Source organism: Borostomias antarcticus, assembly GCF_949987555.1.
Source record: "Borostomias antarcticus genome assembly, chromosome: 18".
In the NCBI taxonomy this organism is placed as follows: domain Eukaryota; kingdom Metazoa; phylum Chordata; class Actinopteri; order Stomiiformes; family Stomiidae; genus Borostomias; species Borostomias antarcticus.
The window spans coordinates 11,283,516-11,294,885 of NC_140251.1; positions in this window are offsets into that span (position 1 = coordinate 11,283,516).

The window sequence follows — 11,370 nt, forward strand, 5'->3', positions numbered from 1 at the left end:
CACTGCGTAAAAGAAAAGATAAGCTCATTCTCCCAAATTTCGCTTTAGCTGGGTCTACCCTAAGCAGGAAGCATGGCCTGCATGAATTGGACTCTCATCGACCAATCCCTGACTGGCTCGGAGATTGAGTGGTTGTGTGTGGACCTTGGCGGCTTTAAAATTGTCAATGTCTACAAGCCTCCGCCCTCGCGAATCACACTAGCATATCTTCAAGTTTTCCCCCACCCCTGCCACTATGTTGGCGACTTCAATTGTCAGCATGAGGATTGGGGTTACAGCAGCAATACACCTAGAAAACCTGGCTGCCTGGGCAGCTAACAACAGCCTGGCCCTTCTGTACGATCCCAAGGGCGCAGTCAACTTTGTCTCAGGTCGCTGGAAAACTGGGACAAATCCTGACTTGGCATTTGCGAGCGTCGCTGTTGACAACCGGCTCCCTGATAGACGCGTGCTAGGAAAGTTCCCTCGGCCCCAACATCAACAATCGCTGATAACCATGCCTAAACTCGTGGACCTCGTCCCGAGCAAGCCAGTGAAGTGATGGAACTTCCGAAAGTCCAACTGGAAACGTTACCGCCTCCTTACCCATAGATCCACAAGGTGCCTCCCACCACCTAACACCAACAATGTGGACGAGGCATACCAGGAACTCTGTGGCATACTGGTGAAAGCGGCTAAAAAATCCATCCCATGCGGATGTCACAATAGCTACAAACCGTGTTGGGATGTGAGTGTGAAAGTCTCTACTCTGCCTTACTCCGGGCCCCCCCCAGGAGCTGAGTCAGACAGACTTGCCTCTAGACTCAGCCGAAGGAGACAAGAGTGCTGGGAGGAGACCATTAACTCCATCGACTTCTCACACTCCAGCCACAAGGCATGGAGCATCCTTAACAACCTCACTGGTAGGTCTAGACACTCCCCCGTCACTGCCCCATCTCTTCCCAAAATCTGGAGAAGAGCCCTAGTTGTCACGATCCCTAAGCCGAACAAGTTTGAAGGGGACCCCAAGAGTTACCGCCCCATCTCTCTGTTATGTATCCCCTTCAAGATCCTCAGGCGTCTCATCTACACCCACGTCGAACCAATCATCGACCCGCTGCTCCCACAGGAGCAGGCCGGGTTCCGATGCAGGAAATTGACTGTAGATCAAGTCACTTTGATGACTCAAGACATCGAGGACATTCTCGGCTAAAAAGAAGGCTGGAGCCGACAGCTGCCTACGACACCATATGGCACCGCAGCCTCACCTGCAAGCTGCTCCACCTGCTGCCGGATAGGCACATGGTCAGCATGATCATGGAGCTTGTCCGAAACCACAGCTTTACCCTCACCACCAGTAGCGGACAGCGAAGCAGGTTGCAACGCCTTAAGAATGGTGTCCCCCAGCTATCTGTCCTGGCCCCCCTCCTTTATAACATCTACACCTACGACCTGCCGATCACAGTCTCCAGGTAGTACGCCTATGCAGACGACCTTGCGCTGGTGTACTCAGCTGGAGACTGGCAGGCCGTGGAGGAGACCTTGAGCCAGGACATGCAGACACTAGCGGCATACCTCCGGAAATGGAGATTGAAGCTCAGCGAGGCAAAGACGGTGTCGGTGGCCTTCCACCTTAACAACAAGGAAGCCAAATGTGAACTCCGAGTGCACATCGATGGAACACCCCTGCCATGCATCGCAGAACCAACCTACCTCAGCCTGACATTGGACAGGTCGCTCACGTTCTGCCGACACCTTGAGTCACTGCGCAAGGAGTTAACAGCTTGTGTGGCGTTGATGAGGTGACTGGTCCGATCAGGCTGAGGCGCTGAGGCAAAAACACTGCGTACAGCAGCCCTAGCCCTGGTCTACTCGACCAGTGAATACTGCGCACCGGTTTGGTGCCTTAGCGCTCACACCCGCCTCATCGACCCGCCTATCAACGAAGCCTTGCGCATCGTGATGGCACAGGAACCACAGCACATCTCGCTTGCTGGGCCGTGGAGCCTAACCATCTGCTCCACGATAGGCTCACTGTAACAGCAGACCCACCCCGGCGTCTCAAGTCGAGACACCCTTTTGTGCCTGCTGCACGGGATGTCCTTCAGCAATGCAGAGATCTTAACATCAGTGTGGTTTTAGTGTTTTTTTGTGCATTTTTGCAGTTTAAAATCAGGACACAGCACACTACCAGTTGCCACTCAAGCGGTGTGAAATTAAATTTACCAGTAGCGTTCTTTCAAGGACTTTCAAAATAAAAGTAGGGGAAAACAAATCTACTCACTTGGCAACAAATCTACTCACTTGGCATTGGTCCAAATTATATACTGTAACTGAAGTATGAAGTATATTGAATCTGATATACTGAATAGCCTAATATTTTGAGGACCTGTTCATCAGTTAAGGTCAACCTTAATCTAATGCAAGCAGACCATGAAATTGTGTTTATCTGAGATGAGGCGAGGGGGGGGGGGGTCCAGTGTTAATTTGGAAGAAACCAAATCCACCGGGAAAGAGCTCGGCTTTTTGAAAGAGGTTATGGTGGCTTTTCGAGGTGGTCTATGACATAATTAAAATAATACATTCAGCTCAGTAGAGAAAATAATCATCAAGGTACTATCTTATGTAAATATCAGCCAGTCACAAACCATCAAACCTGCCATTCAAAACAGGTCTTTCTTTATATTTGTGTATTCAACCCAACTCTCTCTCCCTCTCTGCTTTCTCCCTCCCTCTCTCCCCTCCTGCTCCCTCTCTCCTCTCTCCTTCTCTCTGCTCCCTCTCTCCTCTCTCCCCTCCTGATCCCTCTCTCCCATCCTGCTCCTCACCCTTTCTCCATCTCTGCTCCTCCTGCGGTGGGTGCTGTACTAGGCCCTTTATCTCCATAGTTAAAATACTGTGACACAAGCGGAATGAGTGCAGACTAAAATGCTGACTCAACATGACTGTTCCATCCCTCTCCTCTGCACTGATCTGATCCCCAGGCTGTCGTGACGAGTTCTCAGTCCCGCTGGTTTTGGTTAGACAATAGGTCAATTGAATAAGTGTTGAATAACGAAGTGTCTCATCCCTCAGACTAGCGCTCTAATAACACTGTGTTCCGTTCCTGTCCTCTCCTTTCCAGCCAATCAATCGGTAATCAGCAGTATAGAGAGAGCCAACGCGTCCCGTGTCCTGTTTGTCCTTCTGCAGCTCCTGTAGTCTCAACTCTTGAGTGCCCACTGGCAAGGTTACTTATGATCATATACAATGGTTCAGATCAAAACGTTGACAAAACTAGCACTTTTGAGAAAGTCTGATAATTGCTCTACCACCGTTTTGGTCATACAATGGATGTGGGTGGGCACCTTGAAAAATCTTTCAAAAACATGTTAAACTCTCAATTTAAACATGCATTTCCCTTTACTACTACTTTAAGTTTTATTCTAGTTTTTGTCCCATTGAAATAAATGATGGAATGTTCACTTGTCAGAGTGATGGCAGTTAGTGATTTGAAAAAATATCCACACAATTTGTAAACTGCAGCCACTCTTACAATTTTCACAGTACTTATACATCAAAATGTTTGGATGTTCATGCTGTCACCAGTCATACACACACACACACACACACACACACACACACACACACACACACACACACACACACACACACACACATCTCTTTCCTCATTTAGAGAGAGAGAGATTGTGTGCAAACATACAGCATGGTGCTTTACTGTTTTGTTAATTTCACAGACTATTAGCTTTGCGTGGAATATACTTCACTCGGATGGGTTTTGGCTCCTCTCTCATGGTCCATCTCTTCCACTTCATGTTATAATTCCTTTCAGGGCTCCTGCACAGCTGCACACACAGCATATTCAGTGTAACAGCAAAATTACTCTCACATGAAATAACAAGTAAACACATCAACTATGTCAACAACTCAGAACACTCATAAAACATACTACAGTAAGGGTACATAGAAGTGTCCCTAACTCGTCGACTCCACCACCCACAGAGCTGGCTAGCTACAATAGCCCGGTAATAGCCTGTCTCATTTTGGGCTTGATTAGTGTGGTGCTAACATTTCACCGTGGCTCTAACTCTGAAACAATAGCAGTAAATCCAGCCTGCCAGACGCTTGATTTAACGCTCGGAGTCCAGTCTCTGCCAGCCAGCAGAGGCCTCAACCAACTATAAATCAACTGGAGAAACCTCCCGTACCAAACGCTGGCCTGCTTGCACAGACAAAACAATATTCCAATTGTCGCTATAGATGGTCCACCATAGCCTGGTGTCAACATCCTGATCACATTCTGCTCTCCAAGGATCAGTCTGGACTTCTCCCCATTCACATCAATTTCCAGAAATTACATTTTAACCAGGCCAATCTGGGACTGTGTCCTAACTGCTGTTCTGCCCCCCAGTGGGAAGGCAGCCCCTGATTGGTTCCCATAGTTGATGCGTGAAAATGAAATATAGGCCACTGGCAAAACAGTCTCCCGAAGCAACGAGCGGTAGGTTAGCATTAGTAGAATAAATACAGCGGTAAGTGCAGTTATTGCAGAAATAGATTCAATAACAACAATTAAACAAGAACAAGAGTATGCACTAGCGGAGTTTCTCGGAGTAAAAGACGTTTTTGCTGTTCCTGAGATGGATTTGTTTTATTAGCTGAAGGAGTAATTTCTCAAGACAAGTATTCCCGCCCACTGAAATCATTCTGGGCGGCTGCTGTATCGCTACTGTTATGTATTTTTTGTGAGGAAGTCTGGCTTCCAGGCTCCATTTATACTTTGAAATGTCTGCCTTGTAAATTGGATGAAGTCAATTGGCGCGGGTCTGATGCAGTTTTGTAACAGAAAATGACCAACATAGCACACTGTTTCTCTTTCTCTATAGCTGTTATTTAATGCAGGCTGGCTTCCCTTACTGGGGGCTCTTTTTTGCTTTCTCTCTCTCTCTCTCTCTCTCTCTCTCTCTCTCTCGCTCTCTCTCTCTCTTCTCCTGCCCTTTCTCTCTCCTTCCCTCTGTCTTTCTTTCTCACTCTTCTCACTCGTTCTCCACCTCCCTCCCTCTCTCTCTCCCTATCATTCTCCACCTCCCTCCCTCTCTCTCTCTCTCTCTCCCTCTCTCTCCCTACTGTTATCCCCCTCTCTCTCTCTCTCTCTCTCTCCCTACCGTTCTCCACCTCCCTCCCTCTCTCTCTCCCTATCATTCTCCACCTCCCTCCCTTCCTCTCCCTCTCTCTCTCTCTCTCCCTACCGTTCTCCACCTCCCTCCCTCTCTCTCTCCCTACCATTCTCCACCTCCCTCCCTCTCTCTCTCCCTACCATTCTCCACCTCCCTTCCTCTCTCTCTCTCCCTACCGTTCTCCACCTCCCTCTCTCTCTCTCTCTCCCTACCGTTCTCCACCTCCCTCCCTCTCTCTCCCTACTGTTCTCCACCTTCCTCCCTCTCTCTCTCTCTCTACCCCTACCATTCTCCACCTCCCTCCCTCTCTCTCTCTCTCCCACACTTTGTCAGTAATGAGGGAAATTATCAACACTAAAACTTGTTCTAATTATCATGATATATAGATATCGAATCAGCAATTTCTAGATAATTTAAAAGGCCATTAGGAAAGTTGAGCTTAAGGGAAGTTTTACTGATTAAAATGCCACTGGGGGTTTGGTCCTTACGGTATGTCTGTAGTCCTCAAAATGCACTAGAGGGCAAAATACTTCTTCTTCTTTTTATTTTTTTTACTATACTTTTTTTTTTTTTTTTTTTTTACTGTACTTTTACTCGGAATCTTTGATGCCTTTTGCTCTGCTTAGTGATTTCAGGTGTACCAACATTCACAGAAGCATATTTTCTTCAGATATTTGCAGATTTCAATGCACTGCACCTCATTTGAAAGCTTACAATTTACATTTTCAGAATCTGCAAAAATGAAAAATGACCTTGCCCTCCTTAAGGACCAAACCACCAGTGGCTGTCATGTGATCTACACAGTGTTCCATAATGGTAGTAGCATTAAATGTACCTGTTATGGACCGACAGATCCACCATAGATCTCTCTTCCTTTGAGATCTAAAAAGGTACTGTACAGAGATGACTGAGGAGTAGTGACTACAATGTTACAGTCTCCCACCATGGAACACCAGGGAACACCAAAACCACCAACAACAAAAATATGCCTCATTCTCTCTCATTCCTACATCTCCCAGGGTTCTTCATGTCTCTCATTCCTACATCTCCCAGGATTCTCTATCTCACTCTTACATCACCCAAGGTTCTCTTCATCTCATTCCTACCTGTACATCTCCCAGGGCTCGCTAACTCACATTTCTACATCACCCAGGGTTATTTAACTCTCATTCTTACATCTCCCAGGGTTCATTAACTCCCATTATTACGTCTCCCAGGGTTCTTTAACCCTCATTTACACATCTGCCAGGATTATCTTCATCTCATTCCTACATCTCCCAGGGTTCTGTTCATCTCATTCCTACATCTCCCAGGGTTCTCTTCATCTCATTCCTACGTCTCCCAGGGTTCTCTTTGTCTCATTCCTTTACATCTACAGTACCAGGGTTCTTCATCAACAAAATGAGCAGATACGGAACAGGCTTCCTGATGGTGTGTGTGGCCCTTATAGTCTCCACCAGTTTCCTGCTCGTGCTGCACCACATGAACCACAGGGGACAAGGGTCATCCACAAAGGGACAGTATTTGTCACTAGAGTCTGAGAAGGGGCAGGGCCATGGCGGAGGAGGAAGAACTTGAGAAGTGGACCTCTGACAGGAAGAGGAACGTCTGTGCAGCAGATAGGAGGAGGAGGAGGAGAAGGGAGGAGACTGAGAGACAAGGAGCTGTGATCAAACAATGACTCCACACAGAGTAGTCAGCACGCAGTCACCTGAGGACAACCGCTGGTTCAACTGTGTTGGATGTCACTAGCGCCTTGCAGGCACTCTCATGCACAAAGATTTATTTAAGAAATGATAACCAATGAGTCAACACTCTATTGGGTCAGGTGATCAGCTGTATTCTGGTAATCTTGACAAACAACTGTATTCTGGATGTTTTTTTAACCAGCATTCTACATTTTTGATTCATCACAACAACAATAAAATGGGCCTCACAATTTTACATGATTACGTATAGTATTAACTGGTAATAGTATGATTACTTTTTGGTATACCAGCTCAGTGGGCTGTGGTTAGAGTGTTCGCTCTGATATTGGAAGGTTGGGGGTTCGATCCCCAGCCGAGTAATATAAAAAGGTACCCAATGCCTCCCTGCTTGGCACTCATCATCAAGGGTTGGATTGGGGGTAAGTCCCTGCGACAAACCAGCGTCATGTCCAGGGGGTGTACTTGTACATCAAGCTGCCTCACGCTAAGGAATCAGGAGATGGGCCAGTAGGCTTGAGAACATTGGTTCTAGGCTACTTACTAGGTATAGCCTAGTATTAACGGGTAAAATCAATGTTTCTGAGAATATTGACAGGAACTCTTTATGTGTACTAGGCTACTGCTTTTTGAGATATGGTAATATGTAATGGGCTCAAATACAACAGTACAATGCCATACAGTACAACGCAACAATACAATACACACAATATGGACGAAACTATGACAACAGCGTCCTCTAGTGGTGACTGAAAGTAGCAGTCTGAAGTTACAGCCTGGACATTCTTTACTCTGTAACAAATGAGAATCTGAATCTGAGCTGCCTTTATTGGAAAGTAGAAATATACTAAATGTGCACTGCAGAAAATGCCACCGTAATTACATTATAAGTGCTGGTTAATCCCATGGGAAAGTTGAATTTGTGTACAACTCTAATCAGTGTTGTGGATCATACGCAAACACAGGAGCATTAACCTCGGCATTTACAAAAGTGAAAAGCTGCAGTTAAACAAATCCATGCACACAGTAATTAAGTGCCTGCCAAGATAGGGTAGGTATACTGGGAAAAACACCGAGTCGGCTGATATTCATCCCCACTACAGAATAACACAAATTAAACATAAATAAACATGTCACCTTTCATAACTCTGGCATAATAAACTGCGGTTTAGCCAACATACATAATTCTATAAACACTAGGCTTGGAATCCCCAGCCATCCACACACTCACAGATGAACACACATTTTTGTTGTTTTCTTTTGCTCTCTGAGTAGAGTATGTTAGGCTGTCACAGGGAGAGAGAGGGAGAGAGTGAAAGAGAGGGGGAGAGAGAGCGTAAGAGAGAGACAGAGAGAGAGACAGAGTGGGAGGAGAGAGGGAGAGACAGAAAGAGGGAGAGAACACACGCAGACCAACATGAGGAGACAAGAAGGAACCAGGGAAGTGTGTTGTATGTAACAAGCCAAGCAAAACATGTATCAGATAACTTCATTCACACAGCGCTTTGATCTACACAGACCAAGTCATAACTTATGTTTCATAACCCAAACACATACACACAAACACACACACACACACACACACACACACACACACACACACACACAGACTCATCCGCGTGAGATGGTTGACTGCTGAAGGAAGAATCCACTGATGATCTCTGATGACGACTGCCAGGTCAAACAAACAAATGACTGCCCTGCTTCCGTTCAGAGGAAGCTCTATCAGCCCTCCAGCTCCATCATGTGATACACGTGTTCGTTTCATCTTTTGATTACCAGCCTCCCAGAGCCCATCACAGTTCACCCAAGGGCCGAAAAAGTGACCTCTCCCTGACCTCTCTCAACGAGGTTGAGCAAGCTCCTGTCTATTGGCTAGGGACATTTACAGAGCACTAAACATGAAATAAATATTTTTTACTACAAGAGAGACATGACTATCAGTAGAGTAGATAAATAGTTACAGAGAGGTTACAGAGATGTTACCTACATGGCCTTATGTGTTCGCTATCCCTGTGGTCCATAATATGATATTATATAACAGGCACAATAAGCACTTAGCAGACAGGCTCCTAAAGAATGTAGAGTAAACTAGTTATAGCTGCTCAGCAGAAGTGGGGAAATAAAAGAGCCAAGAGTAAGTAGAGAGTAGAGTAAAGGAGCAGAGTTAGAGATACAGTAGAAATATTCGGTCCAGATTCTGAGTGAATGTAACAGTAGAGTAGAGCAGAGGGTAAGGAGCAGAGAGTAAAGTAGAGTAGAGTAGAGTAGAGTAGAGTAGAGTAGAGTAGAGTAGATCAGAGTAGAGTAGAGTAGAGTAGAGTAGAGTAGAGTAGAGTAGAGTAGAGTAGAGTAGAGTAGATCAGAGTAGAGTAGAGTAGAGTAGAGTAGAGTAGAGTAGAGTAGAGTAGAGTAGAGTAGAGTAGAGTAGAGCAGAGGGTAAGGGACAGAGAGTAGAGTAGAGTAGAGTAGAGTAGAGTAGAGTAGAGTAGAGTAGAGTAGAGTAGAGTAGAGTAGAGTAGAGTAGAGGGTAAGGTGTAAAGAGCAAAGTAGAGTAGAGTAGAATAGAGTAGATTAGAGTAGAGTAGATTAGTGTAGACAAGCAGAGGGTAAGGAGTAGAGAGTAGAGTAGAATAGAGTACAGTACAGTAGATTAGAGTAGAGTAGATTAGTGTAGAGGAGTAGAGAGTAGAGTAGAGAGCTAGAGAAATGCACATGTATCATAATTCAAGCACACAAAGTAGGTTATTTGTTTGTTTTGCATGTTGAGAGTAAGTTTTCATTGTTCTGGTTACAGTAAATCAAATACACCCAAACAGACCTTGGGGGGGGTGGAGGACAAGTGTATGGGAAAGTGGGTCAACTCACCTCAAACATCAACATGTATCAACCATACACGTTGGGAAGCACTTTGAAGTCTTAGAGGATCTCTCCAATCACACACACACGCACGCACGCACACACACACGCACACACACACACACACACACACACACACACACACACACACACACACACACACACACACACACACACACACACACACACGCACACACACACAAGCTGAAACCCTCCCCGTCACTTTGACTTGACTGTCGGACCCCTGTGCGGACGGTCGCTATAGTAACAGCGAGTTGAAATGTTTTCTCTGACCTTGCTCCCAGGGGTCAGGGTGTGGAATGCTGCGCTGCTACCTGAGTTCAAAGACTTCCCACTGGGGGGAGGGAGAGGGGGAGGGGGGGGAGGGGATGAGGGGGGGGGGGCAGAGAGGAAGAGGGGAGACAGGGATCGAAAGAGGGAGGAGAGAAAGGGACGGAGAGAGAGAGGGGGAAAGGGAGGGAAAAGAGCAAGGCCAGAGAGAAAGACAGCCGTGTGAAGAGTGGGAGCCAGGGGGAAGAGAGGAGGGAGGGAAGAGGGGGAGAGAAGAGAGGAGGGAGGGAAGAGAGGGAGAGAAGAGAGGAGGGAGGGAAAAGAGGGGAGAGAAGAGAGGAGGGAGGGAAGAGAGGGGAGAGAAGAGAGGAGGGAGGGAAAAGAGGGGGAGAGAAGAGAAGAGGGAGGGAAGAGGGGGAGAGAAGAGGGAGGGAAGGTACAGAGTCAAAGAGGTTTGAGAAATGAGGGGGAAGGTATTAAGCCAGACCAAGCAGTCAGGAGAGAGACGGCCTAACAAGGTCCGACAGTGAGATGGTTGGAGGGAGGGAGGGGGTGACCGTCTGTCTGCGCGTCTGTCTGTATGTCTCCCTCTGGACGGCAGGGTGCCATGGATCGGAGGAGATCAGGAGGAAATGGTTCTAATTGGATGTGATTGGTCCAGCAGCAGGGGGGGCGAGGCTAATGAGCCAGTGGGATTAGGTTCCAAACCCCCAGATGAGCACCGCCAAGTCCACAACGTCAACTAGAGCTTCTCATTGACGAACTGGAGGAAGAGGAGAAGGAAGCTTTAATGAGGGGGAGTGGAACTGGAACTGAGTGGTAACTCCGTCCAATTCTACTCAAAAGTATTGGAAGAATACTTCTAAACAAACAAACATCTTTATTTGTCATATGGTGAGACACACGCACATCACACAGTGTAGGCAGCGAAACACACACACACAAAATGACTAGAGCATCCACCGATGAAACTTCTCTCTGCTCTTAACCCCTACTATCATCTTAATGAAAAAACGACAAAGACTTTATCTTTCAAAATCTCTGATCTAATACAGGACCGATTATCCACTTAGTAGATGAGGATGATAAAAACACAGGGATTTTAAAGGTGAGAGAAATCTTGAAACGAAGAGAAAAAAAGACAGATAAGAGAGAGAGAGACAGGGTGGGAGCCCAAGACAGGAAGAGAGAGAGAGACAGAAGCCGAAGCAAAAGGAGTGAGAGGTACTGTAAATGAAAGAGGGAAAGATAGGTGGGAGAGGTTGAGAGATGAAAAGAGAGATGAAAAAATGAGAGAGAGTGACTGATTGCAGTGAAACAGGAGCCAAAACAGATGTGTCCCATCCTGGACCTGTCCT